This window comes from Colias philodice, chromosome 31, assembly GCF_061535455.1.
Source record: "Colias philodice isolate Cphi_HAF_F1 chromosome 31, ilColPhil1 Martin Lab GWU primary, whole genome shotgun sequence".
Classification (NCBI taxonomy): Eukaryota; Metazoa; Arthropoda; class Insecta; order Lepidoptera; family Pieridae; genus Colias; species Colias philodice.
In genome coordinates, this window is record NC_143116.1 from 1,728,990 (window position 1) to 1,755,459 (window position 26,470).

At 35.0% G+C, this 26,470-nt stretch overlaps 1 long non-coding RNA gene across 1 annotated transcript in view; it reads left to right on the forward strand.

The window, feature by feature from the left end:
* The first annotated feature begins 3,795 nt into the window (after positions 1-3,795).
* LOC149475068 (uncharacterized) overlaps positions 3,796-26,470 on the forward strand; it is an 87,342-nt gene continuing 64,667 nt past the window's right edge. The window contains exon 1 of the long non-coding RNA XR_016318143.1: positions 3,796-3,833. This is a non-coding gene — a long non-coding RNA (uncharacterized LOC149475068). The remainder of the gene's footprint in view (positions 3,834-26,470) is intronic.

Genomic DNA, 26,470 nt, shown 5'->3' on the forward strand with positions numbered 1-26,470 from the left:
TTAGCGGGGTTTTTCGTAAGGCTTTGCTAACCAAAGCCGTTGCTCCTTAAAACCCGTTCATTTGGGTTTTTAAGCGCTTTAAATAAGGCTAAGCACTATTACTTTACCACTACCCGATACGTTTTCGAAGCGCTATAAAAAGCCTTTCCGAAAGGTAATCAGCTAATTTGCCGCGCTTAGAGCTAGCGCGCACGAGCAACTTTGTCTCCGCAACTATTTTGTCTCTCCCATCAATTTGTATGGGGAGTTGCGTCGCTACGTGCGCGCACTTTCATACTAGCCCATGGGTGAAGAGACAAAATAGTTGCGGAGACAAAGTTGCTCGTGCGCGCTGGCTCTTACCCATCTCCTTCATGATAAGTAGATAATCAATGCAACTTTCGTTCGGCTTTTCCGTTCTCGCACTCAATTCATGTACCGTTTTCGTATCCCACGTACATGGAAATTCCTTTAATATTTCTTCCGCCAGCTCCTGCCATGTCCTGAATGGTCTTTCCGATTTAAGCCAAAGAAGCGCCGTCCCGCTTAGTGATCGCCTGGCAACAAGAAGTTGCTGTAATGAAAGAAAGAAAAAAAGCTTTATTGCCAACAAAAACTTAGACAAACTTAACTTAAAAGTAAACACGTATTAGGCAATCGGAACAGACTCAGCAATGCTGTGGGCTAACACCCGAACAGAGCTGATTTTCAGTCTGCCCGCGTATTTCCGAGGTCCTACATTTATATAAATACTAATAATAAAATAAAATTACATCTATAACTGTTCCTATCAATAAAGGTAAAAATTTATAAATACGTCTACATATTGTGTACATGATATAATATGCATATATATATTATAAAACAAAATAAACAATATTATTATACTTACATAGATATTTAAATAAATCAGATAATATATACGCCCTATGAATGAAAATATATATGTATGTGTATATGGATGGGAATATTTGTAATAAAAAATTGTTTTACCTGCGTGTTGATTCTGCTGTCTGTTTGTTCAAGAGTATCCTTTTGTATTTACACTTGAATGATACATACTACTCGACCAAGCCAACTAGACGCTCGGGTGGAATGCGGCCTCCCCGCCCGCTTACCGCCTCCGGTACCGCGTTCGCCTTAGTACGGTTCGCAGCATCGACGCATTCGTACGTTTCGCATCGCTAGTTATTTCTGTACTTTTTATTATTAATCGTTAAAGCTTGTTGTTGACTGTTAAGTTTTTCGTTGTTATTTGTTTAAGTTTTTACTGTGTTGTTATTCATAGACAGCCCTCGAAATGGGGAAAAATAAGACTATTCATAGCGGAGAGCGAACAGTGATATTATTAATATTTTTTTTTTGCTATCTGTACCCGAGACATGGGCGGGTGACGTCACAGTTGAAAAGGGTCTAGTTGGCTTGGTCGAGTAGTAAGACATAATGGTGTCCATTGAAATATGAATCCATTAACCTAAAGGCGGGTTACTTCGGCCTAGTGGGGTATTTCGTGTGTTTTGCTTTTCGATTCTAAAATAAGAAATTCTGACAAGATATTTTAAAACTAAACTTTATTGTGTGTTCTATAAACATATTTTGTTGCTATTGATCTTATATCAAGTTCGGGTAGTTTAATAGCATAGATTTCCTAAAATTAGCGAAATTTCGACTGCCGAATTAGCCAGCAGATTATTATTCCTTAGTAGGCTACTTCGTGTTATTCCCGAATTAGCAGTATTTTACTGATTAGTTTATAACTCGTTTGTTGTTCAGATAAACGTTTTATAATAAAACTAACCTAAAAATTAAATAGTAGAATAGTTAATTGTTCGTCAAGGGGAAATTCGGCATATAATTTTGTGAACAGATTTATTACAATATAAACAATAAACAATAACAATAAACAATAATCTTTATTTCCAAAAAATATAAGATGCATAGAAATTGAAAACCCTTGCTCCCACACGAGGATTCCCTGTGTCGTGGGAACAAGTATCTTCCAGTGGTACATTTTAATCCTTATGCTAAGAAAATAAACTATCACATTAAAAATCTTCTATACAAAACAATTTTTTTATTTTTATTAAATACATACTTAATAACAATATAAATTCGTTAAAATATATAAATTCATGCTAACTACTATAATTAAACTCAATGCAAACTAAAATATGCGAGTGTGTGTTCATGTGTGGTGTGTGGTCACGTTTTTTCATACATTTTAATAAGTTAGGGGTTAACCATGGTTTAAATATTATTTTACGTTTACTAGTAGTTATTTTTGTTGAATTTTGTGAAATGAGATCATTAAGAGAGTCAATAAAAATCTCGGTAGCCATGTCAACATTATCACAGTTATATAAAGTGGACCAGTCCATTTTTTCTATTGACTGTTGCAATTTATTGTGATCAATTTTCGATTTAACTAAGATTTCCGTACTATTCGAGAAACACTTATCTGTAGATGTTAGGCTAATTGACAATAAGACAGTATCATAGTCAGTAATATCAGAATGGCAAATAACTGCTTTGCACTGTGCTCGTGACTTTATCATACAATGGTCAAGACAGCTCCCCGATCTCGTTGGTACATTATATGCAGGTATATAACCATATTAGGTCACTAGGTTTAAATACTGCTCAGAATAGATAGACATACCATTATCTGTAATATCTAGGTTCAAATCGCCAGTTATTATTCTATTGCTAGTTGTACATTTTTTTAACACACTTTCCAAAGAGTCCAAAAAGTTACACAAATCTGAAATGGAAGTAAAAGAAGGAGATCTATAGATTGAAGTTATAGAGATAATAGGGTTTATTTCTAAGATTAAACATGTCCCATTACGAAAACTCGGTTCCAATATTTTAACCATGCTAAGGCTAGCTTTATAATATATTACAATACCATCGCTTTTGTTGTAGCATTTTTTTGTATACACGCAGATATAACCAGGGAGATTGATACCCCCGAATGTGTCGTCAATCCAACACTCTGTAAGTACAATGACATCCGGTTGATAGCCAAGACGATCTAGAAATAATTCAAATGAGCCAATATTTTTACGTATACTTCTTATGTTCTGTGTAATCATTGTGAACTGTCTATTAACGTCTCCAAAGTAACGGATGCAAGATTCAGGCTCGAAGGTTTGCCAGAACGGAATAAAACACGTCTGGTCTATATCATCCATTACGTTTACGTTAGCCATTAACTTTTATAATAATAATTATGTGGAAACCAACATCTTTGATATATATATTGTTCAATTTTAAAAACTTAAATTTGTGTCTGTCAGAATTATATGTAAGTGAGTAAGAGTCAATTACCTACATAAACACCTATAAGGTTAAATATAAATGCTTGTAAACAACACAATATACAATATTTTGAATAATTTAAATGTGGAAAAGTGAAAGCGTAAGAAATAGGTAAAATATTTATACATTTAAGACGGCTCTCAATTATAATTTTACTATATTGTAAATATTCGATACATACAATTAATTTCAAGACAACAATTTCATATTTAGGTAAATAACAACTTATTATACATTTGATGAATAGAATTACATTAAGCTTACTTATACGACCCCTTGGAAAGCAATTGATGATACACTGTATAAAAATTAACTCACTGAAAAATATTATAATTTCATAAGCAAAAATAAATTCAAAATAAATAATAACCTTAGATACAAAATATTTTGCAGAAATATTATTAAGAAACGTGACAAACGGTATTCTATCTTCTTATATATATAAAAATGAATCGCAAAATGTGTTGGTAAGCGCATAACTCGAGAACGGCTGAACCGATTTCGATAATTCTTTTTTTATTATATTCCTTGAAGTACGAGGATTGTTCTTATGTAGAGAAAACGTAAACATGTACCACGGGCGAAGCCGGGGCGGACCGCTAGTTAAATATACAATCAATATAATTTGCAAAACTATAATTGCATTTGAAGCTTTGAATATTAAAGAAATTATTAACGTATAATTATTAACGTACTTAACACTAATCAATTTTATAATACATGCATAAGAAAAACCAAAATATATTATTATTACTATTAGTCATTGAGTAAGACTTTTTAATTGTTGTTCATCTCTTACGTGGATATGAGGAGAACCATCAGCTTTGCGCAGAAACACACGGCCATTACTCGACCAGCAATACATATTTGTACTTCTCCGTATTAGCAAAGTCTCTCGCCAGAAAAAATAATCGTTTCATTTTAGCTGTTAATAATTCAGATATGTATATGGTTGATGTTGAATTTAATCCGAGATGACTTGCATTTAGTTGCATTTGTGTAGACTTGTACAGCTTTTTTGCAGTCTCCAAAACTTTGAGTTTAATAAAAGTGGATGTAAACTCAATAATTAATGGAGGGGATGACGTTTTATTGTTTCGGTTAAATCGCCGATAGACGTCTCGAACATCCGACGTATGATAGTCTAATTTTAATGAGTTAAACAACGAGTGTACCATTTTATACAACCCTTCTTTATACTCTTCCTTTTGATGTGGAATTCCTCGAATTTCAATACTTGTTTTAATACAGAATTGGTTATAGACTTCACACTTTTCGTGGATTAAATGGATTTCTTTAGACAGCTCTTTTTTAACTTCCTCCAGACCTTTTACTCTGCAATGATTCCAATTGCCCACTAATATTCTAATGATTTTTCTATTTCTTTATTATGTTGGTCCATGCTTGTACAATGTTTTTTTATATCTTTTATCTCCGAAATACTCTTTTCAATGAGTTCTAGACGTTTATTTTGCCTCGATTCGAAAACTCCAAACATCTCTTTGATTTCATTTCGCAGTGATAGGATAGATTCATGGATTTCAACATTATCCCGGGTCAAGGTCCGGGTCCTTTTGGACTGTACTTGTAGATGCATTTTTATTTTCGGGAGTTATTTTCCGGTTCATTTTGTACAGTTAGAATGATAAAAACTATATATGTATGATTTGACCTTTATTAATAATGTCTGAGGGGCTATAATCGTCTCGAGTAATTAGTCCAATAGTAAAAGGATGCAGGCTCCGCCCACCAGCGTTAATGAGCAGTAGACTAAGGCGGGGCTTAAGTAGGAAGCGCGTGCGCAAATTAGATTTTTGCACGGCAAAAATTGAGACACACTCACTATGCGTCGTCCTCTAACACGTAGCCGGCACGCACACGGAGTACCAGGACAACAGCAATGCGTAACGTAAACTTGAAGATGCACGTAGCTAACTCTCGCTGTTTATGCGCTCCTATTATTTCACTTGATTTATTAAATTCACTTTTAATTTATTTTTAAGTAAAAATTTAGCACGGACACGACTATTCACTGTTGGATCCCAGGCGGAAGAGGTGGATCCCAGGCGGAAGAGGATATGACATTGAAGTTTCCCTTAACTTGGACGTTCGAGGCAAATTCGTCTCACTGAACATTTATGCAAAAACGCTTTTTTTTGCTTTGTATTTTTAGTAAGTTAAAGTTGTTTGGTGTATAAGGTACTCATTAGTGTATTTATATTTTCTGATAATGATTTACAGTTAATAAGTTCGCAAATATATAAAATCGACTAACACGAAATAACCTACACAGTTTTTGGGCGTTGCTGGTAAATTCGTGGGTGCTAAATTAAGTTTACATTCTTAAACTTAACTTAACAAAACTACCTGTGTCAAAACTTTAAATTGTGGATTGGAAATAAACGGGCTTTTTATTTATTTATTTATTTAAATTAAGTTTGTTTGTTTTTATTTTGAGCAGGTATAGTTAACTTAAGTATAACTCCCGGCATCTAACTTTAGCGCTGACCGATTAGGAGAGGGGATGCGCAGAACGTAGAGAAAAGAGTAGTGACTTTTGACATCCCCCACCTAATCGGTCAGCACTAAAGCACAGAATACATAATAGTAGCTAAACGCTACAGAACGGACACTCTCCGCCTCCCGCCAAAATTAAACTTACCTCACCCCCGCGTGATCAGACATAAAATGGGCCATTTTATTATTTTGGATTTGTGATTATCGTTTTTCGTAGAAAATGGTTAGATATTGTGCTGTTTACGGATGTATTTCATCTGAAAAACGCGAATTTTTTTTTACGCTAGTCACAAATGTGCCAACCATAAAGCGTTAACACACACATTTGCAGTCTCTACGGTGTGACTGTCAAAACGATCATTTTGTATGGAGTGTCCGGGGTGTGACTAAAGTTAGATGCCGGGAATTGTAAGTAGGTATTGACACTTCTGCAGATCTAGGTACTTACACGAGACCAGGCACGTGCACTGCTAGATCATGGAGCATAGTATTTTTTTTTTTTAGTCAGGAGACCTAAGGAAACGAATATCCTGAAATGTGTTTGTTCTTAATTACTTCTCAATGAAAATGGTCTTAATCTATACTAATATTATAAAGAGGAAAGGTTTGTATGTATGTATGTATGTATGTATGGTTTTCACGCATAAACTACTGGACCGATTGTGATGAAATTTGGCATAGATAATCTTTAGACCCTGAGAAAGAACATAGGCTACCTTTTATTACGAAATATGTACCTACCACGGGCGAAGCCGGGGCGGACCGCTAGTATAGGATAAACTATTTGGGCGTTATGGGCATTTCGCTTATTCTGTTTACACTTTGTACTGGCTAGGGCAGTTTTTGACATGGGATTTACTTTAAAAGAGCGGTTTAAAATCATCTACGTTACCCACTTGCTAAAAAACTTTTTAGTTAATATAATATTATAGGACACTTCTTAAAATTATCGTTTCATTTATGAAACATGCAATATGGCAAAGGTGTACAAGAAATATACAGATGAAGAGTTGCAAAATGCTTTGCTTAAAACTAGAAGCGGTGAATTAACTGCCTATAAAGCTTCCAAGCTGTATAAAGTTCCATATCACGTTACTAGATAAATTGAAGAATAAGCATACCAATCCTGCTGGACATGCAACAGTTCTCACAAAAGATAAATAAATAAATAAATAATAAATAAATATTATAGGACATTATTACACAAAATTGACCTAGTCCCACAGTAAGCTCAATTAAGGCTTGTATTGTGGGTACTAGGCGACGATAAATGTAATATTTAATAAATACATATATATAGATAATAACACCCAGACCCAAGAACAAATAATTGAGTTCATCACACAAATATTTGCCCTGACCGGGGATCGAACCCGGGACCGTCGGCTCAGTAGGCAGTTACATTACCACTGCGCCAACCGCGTCGTCAAGATGAAGAAGAATTAATAGTGAAATGGGTCCTCCATATGGCAGATATTGGGTTCCCAGTATCGAAGGAACAGCTGCTTCTATCGGTAGGGAAGCTCGTCCGGGAATTAAATAGAGCAAATCCGTTCAAAGACGGCATTCCCGGACGAGACTGGTATGAAAGATTCCTGAAAAGGAACCCAACTATCTCCATGTGATTGTATGTTACCTACCAATATTAATAAAACATATTTATTATTATTTCTCTTAATTTCATTTTAAGCCCCTTATTTAAGTTAATTAAAATAAAGATTTCTCACAATCAATGCCTACAATAAACGTTTATAATACTACTAGCGGTCCGCCCCGGCTTCGCCCGTGGTACATATTTACGTTTTCTCTACATAAGAACCATCCTCGTACTTCAAGGAATATGATAGAAAAGAATAATCGAAATCGGTTCAGCCATTCACACGTGATGCCGTGACAACGCGAAACGGGTGCAGACCCGCCGCCTTTTTAATTTTTATAGCTCCCGCCGCGCAGCGCGTCGAACGCGGCAACTGATACACAAAAATAATCCTTATGGCATATGATTCTGTATTCACGCGCGATGACTTATAGCGTATTTCATGTATAACTTTGGTGTTTCTACACCGATTTACATGATTCTTTTACTATAACCTGCCCAGGAGTATGAAGAATAATTGTGCCAAATTTAGTTAAAATCCGTCGGGTAGTTTTTGTTTCTATAACGAATATACAGACAGACAGACAAAAATTTTACTGATTGCATTTTTGGCATCAGTAGCGATCCCTTATCACCCCTTCATAGTTTTTTTTTAAATATATTTCATGTACAGAATTGGCCTCTCTACAGATTTATCATAAGTATAGATAGGAAAAGTTTGTAATTATGTAATTATGTATGTATGTATTGTTTTCACGCATAAACCTCTTAACCGATTTTGATGAAATTTGGCACAGACAATATTTATACCCTGAGAAAGAACATAGGCTACCTTTTATTGCGAAATATGTACCACGGGCGAAGCCGGGGCGGAGCGCTAGTCTTTATATATTTGTATACACATAACGTTTTTTATTTATTAAATTCTTCATACTTTGCACAGGTACAGGCCAAAACACGGGTCCCAGTCAAGGACTTCATCAAAAATATCACGTTGTGAAACATTGAAAGATTTCTCCAACTTAAGCACTAAAACTTTCGGCAGTGTTACTCAAGAAAATACTGAAGATAAATGAGTCATATTCAAAAAAGTTGTACCTTGTCTCTTATTATGCTGTCCGTAAGGAACAAACCCGCCATAAACCTGTTTTTTTTTTCACTTTTGATATTTTTCAATTTCATATAGCTTACTTATTGTTATTGTTTATATAATTAATAATCAATAGCATTTGTTCCTAACATAATAAGAGAAATCATCATTTTATTTTGTCATTACCCAATCCATTCCATATATATTTTTAGTGTCCTCCTGTACACACAATTTATAAAACAGCAATTTTGGATTGATTCTCGTATTTATATTCACATTGTAAAGAGGGCACATAAATAATTAGAGTATACAGTATGTTTCAGTGAATAGCATTATAATTACAATTAAATTATAGTAATAAAAATGATTAAAAACATTTTGTCATTAAAAGTGTACACCATTTACTGACATTTATTACTGAGGCGGTTTCTCCTAGCAGCAATTAGTAGATCAATGGCAGATTTTGTAAATATCAGATGGAAACACCGATCCATTTCATAGACAACCTAGAAGTTGGCTGTCATTTTGTTTTCTTGTTACAAATGTTGTTCCAAGTTCCAAGACTGTGCGGAGTAAAAAATATAATACCATTTCGTAACGCAGTTTGAAGGAAATATGAGTATAAAAAACTGATTATCAGTGTTTAGCTCTAAGAAACTAGACATTTTAAGGCAGTAAACTGTGAAAATGAATAACCTTAATACGCGAGACATTTTTACAATTTTTAGGTTGTGTTACACCAATTTACTGACGACCATTTCATGACTTTAGTGACGTCAAGCTCTAAGGCTGCATTTTCACTGGTGTGGAAGTTATCAATTCAAGAAGAGTATGGGATAATGTAGGCATTTTGCTATATTTATATGTATAACAATAGTTTATATTAAATTCTAAACACGTGTGCCAACTTTCATATGAATGAGTATATTTATGTGTTTGTGCAAATATTTTTCAGAAACTTGAAACTAAATTGAAACAATTTTTTTTTATGGATTTAGTTAGGGAACAGTGCATTAAAATCGGTTCAAAAGTTTCAGATAATATGAACTATTAAACCAAAAAACTACGTAATAATAAGGAAATTGTTAAATATCTTCCTGAACCTTTGAGAAATGGCGATAATTATATATTTGCCAATGATATTGATATAAGAGAAGCGTATAATGTCCAACACACTAGTAAAATAACACGTGTTGTAATTGTTTATTTTTTCATTTTTAATTATTAATAAAGTAAATAAATTAAATTTTTTATGTGCTTAATTACCTCTTCCTTATTATTTTAGAAGGTCGAATCGAAAGTTTTTCAAATTTTCTTTACCAGAGGTTTTATATTTTTGTTTTATTATATTATTATAAGAACATGAATGCCAAAAGTCAGTGCAAAATAGGTTAGGCTAGAGTTAAATAGGCTATTCATTTATTGATGGTCCAGAAATGTCACTGTTGAGTATGCATCTTTACATTTACCATTTCATGACATTTCGTGACAATACCATTTACTAACCATTTCTTGACGTACAACTTTTTTGAATATGACTCAAATAGCAAAAAAAAGATGATACGAAACGTGGATTGGAATCGGAAAGTGAGGAAAAGCCAAATAAGGGATGTGTTGAATGTGTCTTTGAAAAGGAGTTAGACAAAAGAAATTACTACATATTTTGGAAATTTATTGATTGGAGAACTACAATTCGTACAGCCATGTATGCGATCAGTAGCTTATATGAATATACTTAAATATGTTGATTCTTTAAAACATGAGCACCGCAAATAATTCAAATGAAACCAACTTTTATTTCACAAGATTTTTATTTATATTTTTTTTTATTTACAACAACAGGTTATGGGCCCAGGCCAACCTGCCGTACAGTCGATTGTTGAATAATAATTAGTCCGACAAAGTACCGCGTGCATAACCTCACATCAGTTACCGGCTCGCGATCTTTCTGCTGCTTTTCAAATTCAAGATGAACAGTAACAATACAATTATGTCGATCCCAAAAATCACGGGACGAGATAACTGGTCCAACTGGAGTTTCGCCGTCAGAGCGTATCTGCAACACGAGGAGTTAGATGAATGTCTTACGAGGGAACCCGATTGTAATGATCCAAAGGCGATGAAAAAGGATAATAATAATAAAATAATAAAACACTTTATTGTACAATGCACAGATATTAAATACAATTTCATACAGAAGGAATCTTCACCGTACAAATTGGCGGCCTTATCGCTTTGAAGCGATTTCTTCCAGGCAACCTTGGGATATAGGAAAATGAAAAGATTGAAAAGGTAGATAGTGCATTACAAGGATGTAAAAGCTAAGTCAAAATTAATTCTATTGATTGATCCTATACTTTATATCCATATTCAAGATGCAGTCAATGCCAAACAAGTCTGGGACAACCTCACGATTTCTTTCGAAGACAGCGGATTGACTAGAAAAGTAGGCTTATTAATTAATTAACACGACCTTAGAAACGAGCGAAAATGTTGAAAGTTATATAAATAAAATAATGTCAGCAGCCCATAAACTCCGGAACATTAAGTTCAAGGTTGATCATGAGTGGCTTGGCACTTTAATACTTGCAGGCTTGCCGGACACATACAAGCCAATGATTATGGGTATAGAGAGTTCGGGAGTAAATATTAGTGCCGACTTGATTAAAACAAAATTACTTCAAGAAATAGAAACAACTAATTCCGACTCCGCTCTCTACAGTAATAGAGAATATAAGAAACAATTCCAAAAGAAAGGACCGAGATGTTTCAATTGCAACCGATATGGCCACTTAAGTAAAAACTGCAGACTGAAGAAAAAGGATTCAAGTAACAATAAAAACTCAGGTTATGTAGCTGTATTTTCTATATATATTTAAGCTATATATATGTACTAATGAACAGTGTGCAGATATATTTACTAAACCCCTTCCTCGAGTGAGATTTCAATATTTAAGAGATAAAATGGGTGTAAATGTAATTTTTGTTTTGTTGTAATACATATTAATGTATCAGTACACTGTTACAAACTGTGTGTATGACTATGTATGTCATTTTTGATAATTTTTGTTTTGATCTGTGTTTATATGTAAAGGAATATGTAAAGTAAATTGTAGTTTAGACTGAAGAAGGCTTTAATTTGGTGGGTGTGTTAAAATTTGAAATTGCGGCCTTCTTACATTTACATTGTGTATTGTACCAGATCTGTGGTACCTTGTCAATGTCATTATTTTATTGCTATAATCTGTGGTTAACTTCCTTGTTCCTTTTCGCGTCGTCCGTGACTGTAACTGTACCTAATTGTGATTGATTTAATTAAAACAAAGTTTCTAATAACTAGTAAAACCGTTTTTTATTTACAACAACATTCACATTTGTAAATCGAATTTAAAATTACTAACAAAACTGGTTTGCTAGTCTATAATTTGCTGGATAAGTTTTTTCTAATAAATCTTTATTTGCTCTAATAGAAAGCATCCTTTGCAGCAAATTTGAGTCCAAGTTGGTCCTTAATGGACTTAGCAAAAACTTTAACGATGAAAACAACCTTTCTACAGAAACCTGTGTAGCTGGACTAGCTAAGATAATGTCAGCGATTCTTGCCAGCTGGGAATTTGCCGTAGTTTTAGAGCACCAATGCTGAATAATATTTGTCTCTAATGGTACCCTGGGTAGGGGTCTCGTTCCAGTTGAGAGCCCTCGTGACATTTCGGTCCTCACAAGCATGTCCTCTATTGGTAACAAGTCTTTATTAATATATGGTACGCCTAGAGGTAATGGAGGTCTAGTACTCAAGCCGGGCTCTTCTATATTTTCGGGGGCTAAATCCGGCGATTTTTCGGACAATTTCTGTATTTTTTTCCATGTTTGCTTTAAAAGGGCCCTGGCCTTTGCACATTGTTCATCTGACAACACTACGTTTAAGCGGCTGTCCATGTACAGTCCTTCTAGAACAGTATCCGTCTCCAACAGCTTTTTTTCCCGATTTTTCATCGCTTCGCGAAAGTCACGTGCAAAGGGGCTATGCAGTGGTTCAATTTTAGTCTTGCATTTCACCCATGAAATGTAAAAATCCCCCATCGTCAGTTGTTCTCGTTGCAATTCCACAGTTGTAACATAAAAAGGCTCTAGACATTTTACTAATTCGGTTATTTCGTCCCAAAATGTTGGAGAGATCAGTCTGGTAACAGCATCAATGCTTGCACTAAAGTTTTTCAGCTCTTGCAATCTAACAAGCATCATGTATTTCGAAGACCATCTCGTTGCACAGTCGATAACTGGGATTTTCAAGTTGGCCAGTTGCAGTACTCAATCACTCCAGCCCGCTGCCCTACGAACCGCTTGTACGCTAACCCCTGCGCGACGAGCCGCTGATGTAGACGCGTGCCGCGTTCTGTGGGCCCCGAAATGAGAAATGTCAATGCCACTTTTTTGAAGTGTTGATTTAACCCAATGGCCAAGGGTTTGGGAAGTGACCTTTCTATGGGGTTTTTTAACACTAATAAATAGGTGGTCTGAATTAATATCTCTCAGAGAATTTGTTCTGTCTATATAGGATTTTAATGCGGTAGCTGGACAAATTTTTTCATTTTCTGTAATGAAAGGAAGACGTAAAAGAGGTTGGAGAGCGCCGGGTCTGGAGGTCTTTAACAATTCATCGATTTTAATTAGTATACAATCTTGATTAAATGTGATATTACAACACTTAATGGAGCCTAACGTTTGCATCCTTTGTGCGGTTGCTATTGCAAAGGGTTACGGTTTTAAAAGACAAATCCTGTAATGATATGTTATCATGCGGAAAGTACCTACTTAAGTAGTCTAACACAATTTTGGTATCCCATATTGAGTCATATTTGGGCAGAGGGGGGTTAGTTCTATAAGCCCCTTTTAACAATCGTGAAATACAATCATGGGATGTTGTACAAGGGCCAAGAAGCAAGGCTAACGCTGATCGCGTTGTGTTTAATGAACTGTACCTTGCGCCTGTTTCAAACCGCTCCGTAAGGTACAACAGTACGTGTGATAAATTTCCTTCATAGAAGTTAAAATTATTTTTAACACTAAACTCCCACCATGATTTAAGAGCTGAATTATATTGTTTCATCGTCGTTTCCGAGAGTGACGCCATAATTAAGTTAAGAGCCGCAACTGGCACACCACGTTCTATAAAAGCTTTCCGGATAATTTCGCTGCCACCAGGGTAAGTTCCGCGTGGAGTGGATGTGCTTCTCTGAAAGGAGAATACAAAAGATCTGGATGAGGATCAAAACATATTTCCACCGAGGCCACGAGTCGGCGATAAAGAGGGTACCATTGCTGAGTAGGCCAGTATGAGTAAAGAGCTCTTTATGTCCTTGCTAAGTCCGTTTATAAGTATGTATGTCCACCTCGATGCGATGTCCTTGTGTAAGTCCTCGCCGAAAGAATTTTCGGCGAGAGGATCCTCCCCTAAAATATCTAATATGTCTTGATCCAGCGCGTCCTGCGCAGGGTCGACCGCGTCATTAGTCGCCCCCTCTTGTGGGGTTTCGGGGCAACTAACACAAGGCTGTTCAGATGTCTGAGCATCCTCGGTACCCTCCGCATGGTCTAAGGTATCATCTGAAAATAAGTAACCGGTTTTACCGATTAATTTATTTTCGAAAATGTGTATATAAATATACATATAAGTATTTGTTCCATTTAGGATACAAATAAGTAAAAAAAGAGAAAAAATATAATTATTTATCAATCTCCTAGTCTATATTAATATATATGCATTTCGTGTAACATCCATTTAGGGTGTTAATAATTGGGTTATTACTCATACTCGATTTACGAGGAGTTAGATCTATCCCACGATAGAATTTTCTCAAACACGATATACGTGGAGGTGGCTGAAATAATCATAACGCGATACCTAAATGTCTACCCGCACATGACTAGTTGCGAGATAAGCAAAAAGGTTGTGCTGAATTTAGCATTATACTAAGCGATCTAATCTTATAATCGTTTTTATCAAATTTATAGCGTGTGTTAAAAGATTTAATTTGCAATAATAACGTCTGTACAAGAACGCAAATAACATTTAGTTATTTTATGATATGTATTATTGTATATGCTCAAGCTTAATGGATTGCGTTCGTTAAGTAATGCTATCTCGCTATAATAATAATAATATCTCGAACATCTTTCCGTATGTTTCTACACTGCGTATAGAAGATTCTTCATTGGACTCGGAGTTTGATGATATAATACGGCGTCGTTTTTTAACCTTCTTTTCCAATTTCCTTAGTCCTTTCGCGATCTCTTCCGTCCACCCATTTGAAAATTTCTTATATTTGAAAAAAAAAGATACAGGTATGACTCGGACAACACACAAAAAAGGTAATGGCGAATCGACTCGAGCGCAGGTGTGGAGAGGCGGTGAGTAAGAAAGGGAAGGCTGGTGGGGATGTTTTCTTTATGAATCATCTCTTAAGGTGTGACAAGGACGGCATCATACTACGTACTGCTGCATGTAAACAATGTAATCGTCTTCGGAGGGATACGAAGCATAAAAATCATATCGAGGGTATTCTGGGAGAATCGGATAAGTAGCGATACTGTTATATTGAAAAAAACGCATTTAAAATTTTGGATGATTATAGGTCAACGACGAAGCATAAACACAGAATCATTACTTGTACTTAGAAACATTATTTAAGTTTATTTTGACTTTTAATTACTTTGACGTTTCCGGTAAAGAAGGAAACACTAGAGCTACACTAACAAAAAGAAAGAAACAGGATGAATTCACTGAGTTGACAAAAATGTATAAAGAATCATTACCTATATCCGAAGCAAAAAAAAGGATTTACTAAATTTGGTTAAAAAAATATAATACCAGAAGAATTGGAGCCTTGGTATAAAAATCTGAAGACGGTTAGTGTTCCTGAAGAGGCTGAAGAGGAGGATGAGATGTCTTGCGAGGAAACTATTGTGTAATTTTCTTTACTCGTGTTAATTTTTCCTGATAATATTTTTAAGTGCTATTTTATCTAAAGGATTTAACTGTTTAAACTTAAGAAAGCTTACATAATAAAATAAATATCGCCTATTTTGTTTTTAATGCAGTAATTCCCAAAAAATTTACAGGTAGAAATAGATAAGTGAGAAAAAATCATTCTACCGCCTGAATTGGAATATTATTTCAATTAATTTTAACATCAACTTATTCAATACGAGACAGTGAACTGTTCCTAATATAGTACGTAAAGATTAAAGAGATTTACAGCTTATTTACGTATTTCAGGTAAAACAAAATAACTGCGATACCTTCACGCCAACTTTCCCCATTTTTTTACTTATTTCGACAATTATTCAACATGATTAATCGCTGCCACTGTAGGGTTATTATTGTTATTGGTATTTAACCCTACCATACTATCAGTAGGTAAGACTTCAATATCATCGCGGGATAAATATCCCTGAGAATTACTACTCGATGTTAAAAAATTATGAAGGGCTGCGATTGTCGATACCACACTTTGAACTTTTTCCGGACATAGTTCTATGGGCTTCCGAAGTATACGAAATCGGCTTGCCATTATACTGAAAACGCTTTCTACCATACGCCTGGCTCGAGAAAGGCAATAGTTGTAGACCCTTTTATCTATAGGTTGATTTGAATATGGATAGGGCTTCATTAAGTATTTCGACAAAGCAAATGCATCATCTGCAACTAATACATACGGTACATCGACTTGTCTTCCCTGGAGTGGTCGTGGTGGCGGTAGACTCAGGTTACCTGATTCTAATGCGGCATACAAAGCGGTGTTGTGAAATACTCCACCGTCAGATATACGGCCAATGTTGCCGCAATTCATGTGTATTATTCTATAATTTGCATCAACCACAATCATTAAAACAACACTGTGTGAGCCTTTATAGTTAAAATAAGTGCTGCCACTATGCCCAGGAGCTTTGATTATGATATGTTTGCCATCGATTGCCCCTATACAGTGTGGAAATTGCCAAATAATTTCATACCCTTCTGCTATTTTAAGCCATTCTTCTGTAGTTGACACAGTCTAAGAGCGTATACGCACTATGCGGGTAGCCGCATTGCGGGTAGCCGTCCGGCTGACCGCAAGCACAATTATGTACGTAATATTCATTTCTATGCGCACTGTGCGGTCTGCGGTAGCCGCATCGCAGTGCGCATAGAAATGAATATTACGTACATAATTGTGCTTGCGGTCAGCCGGACGGCTACCCGCAATGCGGCTACCCGCATAGTGCGTATACGCTCTAAGGGTTCATACGCACTATGCGGGTAGCCGCATTGCGGGTAGCCGTCTGGCTGACCGCAGGATGCGGTTGCGAATGCGGCCAGCCGGACGGCTACCCGCAATGCGGCTACCCGCATAGTGCGGTTGAAGAACCGTTGCGATTTGCGGTCATGTCAATCCATTTCAAAGATGAAAATGGAAGAAGTTGCAGCTATTTACTACATTTACACACGTTACGTAAAGAAGAAAAGCAAAGAAAGAAGTACTGGGTGCATCCTTATTTGTAAACACGAGATGAGAGCAAGCATTTTGCAACCACGTGCACACACTCACTCAATTGCGGGCAGCCGCAGACTGAACCGCACAGTGCGTATAGCAACCGTCCGGCTGGCCGTCACTCGTGTCGTAGCTCTCCGAGCAACCGGAGCGGTCTGCGGGTAGCCGCATCGCAGTGCGTATAGAAATGAATATTACGTACATAATTGTGCTTGCGGTCAGCCGGACGGCTACCCGCATAGTGCGTATACGCTCTTAGACTAGCATGGAGTGTATAACTGCTATCGTCTACAGTAACGTACTAATAATTATTCTACCCACATTTACGTACACATTTTGTTTCAATCTGGTTAGTGCATGATTTGCAATAAGTTATCGTATGAAATGTATTAGTAAAATATAATTTAATTTGGAGACAAAACAATTTAAATATAAGAACGTAAATAATTTTTTAAAGCATACTGAAATAAGTTTGTTTTCAATTCGTATTGTCGTGTAGTAATCGCCGTGATTTTTTTTTTAGCTAGTTTTCTTGTAATAAATATGTTAAAGATTACAAAATCAAAATCCACGAAAGAACACTTGTAATGTATGTTTTATTAATGTTATTAATAAAATATTTGGCCTGTAACTATTATAAAATGTAACAATGTTTTAATGTGTAATATAATTGAAGGTCATCTTATCTCAGTGAGAAGTGTTAAAAGTCATCGTAATTACATCTTTTCTTATATTCCGATAATTGTAATAAAAAATAAACTGTTTTAATGTAATCTCCAAAAAAGAAATTTATATATATGTATAAATCATTAAAAAAGACGTTTTATAATATATATATGTATACTATGTATATAAGGCATTAAGAAAGACAAATTGCATTGTTATTTTGTAAGATTTTTATTGTATGTGTACAAAAAAGTTTTTTTTTTAATAAAGTTTAAAGTTTAAGTTTAAAGTTTAAGTTGTGGGTACCTGCAAATAGTAAACGTGTTTTATATTTTTCAGACTGATCCATCAACCCCAGCCGAAAACAAAGATACAGGTCCACAGCAAAGGGCTGAAAGTCAACTGTCATCAGTCTCGGATGGACAACACCCGAGTTCATCTACACAAAATGAAAACTTGCCACAACCCCCATCAAAAAAGAGGAAGGAAGATACGTCTTTGCTCAATAAGTGTGCTCAAATATTAAATCAACCAAACGACGACGATCAAATATTTGCCGATTATGTAGCTTCTGAGCTTAGAAAATTAAGCAAAGAGGGCAATAAAAAGCTTCGCCGCACAATACTAAGGGCTATCATAAACATACAAGACGAAGAAGATGGGCTGGTACCACCAACTTCACCAGCACTTCTTGTGTCTAGTGAGAATACATCCTCTGGAAATAATATTATTTTAATAACCCCCGGCTCCGAGAGTGAACAGTTCCAGCTAACATCAGAAAATATAAATGGTTCCCAACAATATCGATTGAATTTGATGTACCTCATAACAGACACTTCAATTCCTCAAACTAAAAAGTGATTTTCTACCTTTTAATACTCTTTTTGTTAATTTTTTATAAGCATTAATAATTAAAATTGTTTCTTACCTTGATATATTGTTTCAATGCAGTGTAAATGGCTAAACATACTTCAGGTATAAACAATGAAATTGTTGATGCTGATATTCTGAACAAGTACATCAACGATTGATAAGAATCACCTGAAAGTAGGAAGAAATGAGTAAAAATAAATGAACGACATGACATCTAATTTGCATAATCTTCTCTTATATATAAAAATGAATCGCAAAATGTGTTGGTAAGCGCATAACTCGAGAACGGCTGAACCAATTTCGATAAAAATTTTTTTATTATATTCCTTGAAGTACGAGGATGGTTTTTATGTAGAGAAAACGTAAATATTATGTACCACGGGCGAAGCCGGGGCGGACCGCTAGTTATATAATATATATAGGTACATACCTGTAGCCAAAAATCGAAGAGTGACCATAAGTTTCTCAGCTGGTGAAATTGCCTGTCGAAAATGTGTATCTTTTTTTTTAATTTTTGGAGCAACTTTTTCCAAAAGAAATTCAAAACTTGTAGTATTCATTCTTATAAAATTGAAAAATCCGTGTTGGTCTTCCATTGTCGACTCCTTCAAAAGATTTTCAAACGCACCTTGTGCCATTCTTTTTTCTTACCAAGGTTTTACCCAGCATTTTCTTTCAGTATTATTTTTCCGTCGCTTTTTATTGGACAAAATTATATATGCAGCAGCCGCTTGAAAGTGGCGTCTTCGAGGCATTTTTTTTACTGATTTAATTTAAACGGGCGTGTAATAATTTATGTAAGTTTAAACTCACAAAAATTACGTAAGCATTATTTACTGTAAGTTTATTTTAAGTGTAAATGCAACCGTAAGTCAGTTACATAATTTTTACGAAAGTAACTTACAGGTGTAAAGGCGGCCTTAATATAAAATAAATTATCTATAAGTGTTTTTGTGGGTAAAGAAAGTAAATTGTTTTATTCACTTGTCACTGTAATAAACTTCTTATTTTGCTTTTTAAGAGACCAGGGGCCTTAGACAAAGTAACAATTAAAAAACGATAACGAAGTTAGAAAAGGCAAAAATGTATGGGATTGACATACGCCGCGTTAGATCACGTGGTCTATCTAATGTCAATCCCATACATTTTTCCTTTTCTAACTTCGTTATCGTTTTTTAATTGTTACTTTGTCTACGGGCCCATATCACTTTATGTAATTAAATTTATAGAAAAAAAAGCTATTTATTTTCTTTACCCAGAAGAAAAAACCGGTATGAAAGTTTCGACAGTTATATGGTTTTGTCAGATAGAAAATGCGACGAAAACTAAGTATTCTATGTTTCTAACTAAATTTTTAAAATTATTGCATTTATTTGGTTCTGCCAGAATACCCTCGATATGCTTGCTGTTTCACGTGGTCGTTCTTATCAAATAATTTCTTCCGCGCTGAACATGACCAGGTGGTTTACTACCAATCAGGTATTAGCTCTGACTAATAATGACGCTGATAACCTGCAAGAAAATGAGCCGCCACAACATGAGAACATCGGTCATAGAATCGAACACATTCTTGAAGCTTTGTCAAAATCAGACGACAGAAAGAGTGTGCAACGCAAGTGTAAAGTCTGTTCTAGAGTCCACAAGAAAAAAAACAAAGAGCTTATTTGTCCATAAAAGGCCGGCAAAGCCGGACGGTGGACGGTGGTGACCACTTAACATCAGGTGACCCACCTGACCCTTTGCTTGCTCTGACATTAAAAAAAAAAAACAGCAGAAAGCGAGCTATTTTTGCAAAACATGTGGTCCGCGATGTGTTCTATGCTCTCCGAAGACAGGAAGAAATTGAAGGAATTGAAGAAACCTACCGCATCACGAATGGTATTCCTGCGTAAAGTTTTTTTTAAATAAATAAAGTGATAAAGTGATTACAATTTTATATTCTTGTTTTTTTTGCTACCCTGTCCGAAATCTCAAGAAGGGCTAGCGTCTGTTTTCTAGATAGAAGTGTTCTAACTTGAAATAAAACGTCCCGTCTCTCGCATTTTGCAAACATTTTAAATTTGCTTGTAGGCAGAATGCGGGAACGGGGTGCTCTTTCTACATTTACTACATATTAATATTATAAATTGGAAAGTAACTCTGTCTGTCTGTCTGTCTGCTACGCTTTCACGCCTAAACCACTGAACCGATTGTAATGAGATTTGGCATCAACATCGATAACGAGTTGGGAAAGGACATAGGTTACTTTTTAAGCGGGAAAACATCTCATTCCCACGGTAAATTAATTTTCTAATTCCCTAAGAACACGCAGGCGAAGCTGCGGGGCACCTCTAGTACAGTACTCCAAAATTAATAATGCGCATGCAAATCTTCGCTAATTGTCGTATTTCCGAAAACACTCGAATCATTGAATCGCAAGAGCCCTAAACAATGCACTTGCAATAATTTACACCTTGTTCAAAAGAAAATAGAAGACAATTCACGGTCATACACAATCAAAAACAAATCGGGCGGTAGGTGACGGTAGTCTGTCAGTCAAAAAACTCAAAAATCCGTCAGTCGTCTTTAAATATTGGTGGTGACTGCACGTGTTCTCTCTGCATGGAATTATATAGAGCTGCTATTACATACCCTTCTTGGTTTTGTTTTTAAAGGTGAATTGATTTAATCGATGAAATAATTTACACAGGTGATGGTAGTAGGGAAAGTGAAAATGAAGAAGAGCATAATGAAAGTTCCGATGTATCTAAAATGTCAGAAATAAAGATAATTCCTGATTTTGATTGTTTTATTTTTATTTTTTTGTAATTGTCATAATATTGAAGAATGATCAGTTCTGTAAGTACTTTTGAACTGAGATCTTAATGATTATATTTATATGGTTTAAATGTAAACCTGTGTTTGAAAACCATATTTATACAATATAAATTTTATGTTATTTTAACCTTCTTTTCTTCCATCATTACACCAGCTTCAGTGAGACATTTTAAAAGTACTACAAAATTATCCAAGTAAATCAATCCAACAAAGATATATTCGCAATCGTGGGGTTATCCTCGCTATTTACTTACAAGGAATTATAGAAACAAAATCGTTATTTACAAATAAATATTTATCTCTTTTAGCACAAAACACATAATTAAACTGAAACAAAACAGAAACGACGTGAATGATGCGTGGTTGCGGATACAAAGCCAATTAACCCATCATGGAAATATTCCTATAATTGAAATAAAAAAAAAAAATGTTGTGTGGTTTTATGAAACCACGGTAAAAGTGAAACTGTTCGAACGGTTCCGTACACTGCTTTGTGTAGCGCATGTCGCGTGTCGCGATGCACGCGACATGCGCTACACAGACCAAAAAGTTTGAGACGATGTAATAAAAGTTTCACTTTAAAAAAGTTTAATGTCCACCTATAGAAGGGTTAAAGCCAAAGTAAAGTAGTCAGTGAAAACGGGTAGTGGGACCGATGATGTATATAAACCTGAATGGCCATTTTATGACACAATGCCCAAATTTTTTGATGATGTATGTAATCCAAGAAATACTAAAACTACGATAATAGTGAGTAGCTAACTTTTATTTATATTTAATTATAAATTATGATAATTATAATAATTTTATTTTCTTATTTTAATTAAAATTTATTAGGTTTAAGTCAAAGCGGGCGAAGCCGCGCGCGGTAAGCTATTTATATATACTACAACCTTCCTCTTGAATCACTCTATCTATTAAAAAAAACCGCATCAAAATCCGTTGCGTAGTTTTAAAGATTTAAGCATACAAAGGAACATAGTGATACAGGGACAGAGAAAGCGACTTTGTTTTATACTATGTAGTGATTATATAAGTAATAAGTATAGAAGTATAGATAGTTACGCATCCACCCCAACCCTCTGTATTAGGTTGAGCAATAGCCTTCCGCTGGCCTCAGCAAGACCACCGGAGAGTTCTCGCAATTTAGCATAAGCATTGCAGTTATTGAAAAACATTTATTTCGCAATAAGGTATCGATTGTATCATTGCATGTAATTCTGGGATTAACATTTGTGACTCCAAATCGTCCACTTGTTATAGTTAATAATTAAATAAGTTTAATTTTAATTTTATTTTATTTTTTAAAAAAGTCAAATCGCTCCCGCAAAGTTTAACTAGATAGTATAGATATAGATTGTTATTTATATTTATTATTATTTATACCATATCGATACCTCTAGGTTCAAAGGGCGCTAAATATACATTTTGGGGCAAATGGAGTTAATAATACCACCGTATTCAGTTTTTAATCCATATAAATATTATAAAATGGGACTGAAATACACAAGTTTTTGTCAAGTCTATTGAAATAATAAATAATGGATTTTAAAAATATTTATTGTATTGTACAGCCTGTACAATACAACCCTGTACAGCCCCCCTAGTCAAGTGGCTTTCTATTAGCGTAGCGTTCAATAGAATAGACTACGAATGTATGAGATTGACGTAACCTGTAGATACGTTTATCTACAGCTTACGTCAATCTCATACATTCGTAGTCTATTCTATTGAACGCTACGCTAATAGAAAGCCACTTGACTAGGGGGGCAGTACAGAGTTTATTTTAAGCCAATACGCTCACTAATTTTATGTAACATGCACTTTATCTTAAATTTAATTAGCAGTAACTGCAACGATTTGGATACGATTTTTACAGATTTTCGTTACTTAATAGTTTAATGTTGGATCAAGATTCATTCAAGCCTAGTGTAAGTTAATTTATTTTCCCTTTCCTTAGATAGTCACATAAAAGAAATTCACGATGATGACGTGGAAGCCGTGGATGAAGAACCCATTCCCGTCGCTAAGAAAATGAGACAAGATTCGTCGGCGTCGATGTCAAGTCAGTCAATAATGTCACAGTTTGTAGTAAAAACGCCACAAAAATAAAAACACAAAATAGATTTGCAAGTAGCTTATAGCTAGATCTACTTCTATGCAACAAACACTCCATTTCGACACTGTGAGCATCTTGAGTTTATTAAACTGATACAGTTGCAATTGCAAGTGTATTTAACATTGATAAAGGCGAAGTAGAGAGAAAGTTAGAAAATTTAACCTCTCATTATTTTCGGGAAAAAAAGAAGGCTCTACAAGTTTTAGGGCCGATTTTTCAATCCTTGGTTAAAATTTATCCGTCCAATAAAGTATTACACGAACATTTTAAAATGTCACCAGTAAACTGCCATATACGGACAATTAGAATACACTTTTGAAATGGTAGTTTAATACGTTATTCGATGAATAAGTTTTAACCAAGCATTGAAAAATCGGCCCTTAAAAGAATATGTCAGCTTTGTCATCTGCTCGCGACGATGCCTCGGTATTCGGAGAACACATAGCAAATAAAATACGAAAAATGGATCCCATAATAATATCTACAGTACATCATATTAATAATATAATTTATCAGGCTAAAATGGGCGTTTACTCAAGACCTTCCACGGTGGCGGCAGCTCAAGGATATTTTGCCACTTCGACATCTGAAAGTGTACGTCCTTCCACTAGCCATTCCAATTATACCGACAATTCTGATACGCAGGACAGCCTTTTTTCATATTTGGAAAAAAATTAACTCTTTTAGATTTATGATGCAACATTAAGAATTTAATAATTAAAACTATGAGTGTACTGCTACATTGTGATTGATAGTGAGATTAATGAGGCAAACACAGATTAACAAATTTTTTAAACGTGGTTAAATCATCGAATGAGACCTCCCACCCCAGGCAGGGCGGGAGGTACTGTCAGACTTGTTCTGACTTAAGTTAAAATTTTACTTGAAATATCATTATATAGATACTTAAATGCTAAATAAACGTTGTTCCCAATAAAAATATGTTTGATTTATGAAATGTAATTAATTTTGCCATGGAAGTTGTCCTTGCTCTGAAAGAAAATAGTTCATCAACTCATTTCTGACCATTGAAGGTTCCAAATTTCGATTTATTTCAATATTTGGTGCCGGTATCGTTATCATATTATCCTCAACATCAACGTCATTTCTTCGGATAATATTGTGCAGGCATACACAAGCCATTACTATAATTTTCATTTTCTCTGGCTGCAAATTAGCTATTGAATGAAATATAAAATAATAACACCGGGAAACTTTTGTCAACTGTTCACCGAAGTACTCAAATAAGTACACCTAGAAAAGCTTTAAAAAAACGAAGAAACTATTTGTAAGAAAAGAGAAAGAAATAGGATGGCACAAAGGAAAAAGAAGCGCCATTTTGCTAAGTTTCAGTCTTCGGATAGCAACTATGGTGAAAATGCAGAAAGTTCTTTTCTGGAAAAAAATACAAAATGGTGAAGTGAGTATTGTGTTAAAAACTGGGTTCAAGGTATTATGAATACAGGAACATACACGGAAATATTTTGACGAAAGATTCACAAGAATCTGAAATATTAAATACGTCATCGTATACATAGCGAAAAATGTCAAATGGTAGCAATAAAGTGTCCTAAGGAGGAAATTTTTGAGATAAAAGAAATTTATATGTATTTTAATAAAACAACTAAACTCGGAATTGAGTGTAATAATCATAGAGAAACTTTATGGACAATGCATACTAATATATTATGTATATGGAGAAAATTGTGAGTCGAATGATTCAGGAAAATCTTTATTTCACACGAGGGAATCAACGGACAAAATAATTATTGGTAAAGTGGATTTACAGCCAATGGAGCCTGTATGCTAAGTTCTATTTCAGTTATATAATATGTTAGAAAGAAGATTTCATCTATGCTAAACGAATTGAAGAGGATTCCTGCGTTTAATTTTGCAACTCACGGTATTATTCAATATAGTTGGATAACTTTTATAACTATTGTGATATTGATATGTTTAATCTATGTTAAAATTCTCAGATCCAGGTTTCGTTCAAAAACCTGTACTTCAAATTTGGAGGGGGACAGTAAAGCAAAGCAAAAGGCTATACTTAATTTTAAAATAAATAATAAAAGGCAAATACCTAAGTTACAGGATCATTATGTGAATTCCAGTGGACTCATTATGATAACACCGTAGACATCCAAGAAGGAACGCATTAACATGAACAATAAGACCATTTAGTGGACAATGCATAATTGATTAAACAAAGGTATATTCATTTAATGGTTATACGGTATCGGACCACCACCGGACCACCAGGCGGGAGGATATATCAGATATATAAGCAGTTCACAAGTGGATTTGTCATTCTCGAACCAGCTCTCTATAGTTAAGGTCGTAGTTTAAGTAAAAATTGTAATTTATTTAAATAAATTATTTTTTTTAAAGTAATCTCGACCCAGTTATTTTACTGGCGCCCAACTTAGGGACCTAACAAGTGAATTAAAAGTAAATAAATAGTAATTGCAAGAAATTCACGAAATCTATTAAGGTTGAAAGTCAGGCAACTCACAAATAAATAAGTGAAAATACCAAGTTCGAGGGAAGAAATGAAAAAGGAGGTCATCATCGGATATTTGCTGTAAGTACCGTAGCATAGCCAATCCACCAGATGTAACGTTTGTAAGCGTATGAGGGTTGGGGGAAGGATAGAAAATTCTTACCAGAAGGAATGCAGGAAACATCCGATGATTATAAACGGTGACTCCTGCTTGGCGAAATTGATTGTAGTCGATGCACACGCCAAATCCATGCACGGAGGTCCCCAGCTGACTATCAACTGCATACGTTCAACGTATTGGATCACCAAATTGAAAAATCTTGGACGATTTCACATACACAAATGCATGCCATGCATAAGAAACGCGGCGAAGTTTAAAACTCACTTGATGGGCCAGCTGCCTGCCTGCCGAGTTACACCTCAAAAACCGTTTTTATACTCAGGTGTTGCTTCGATC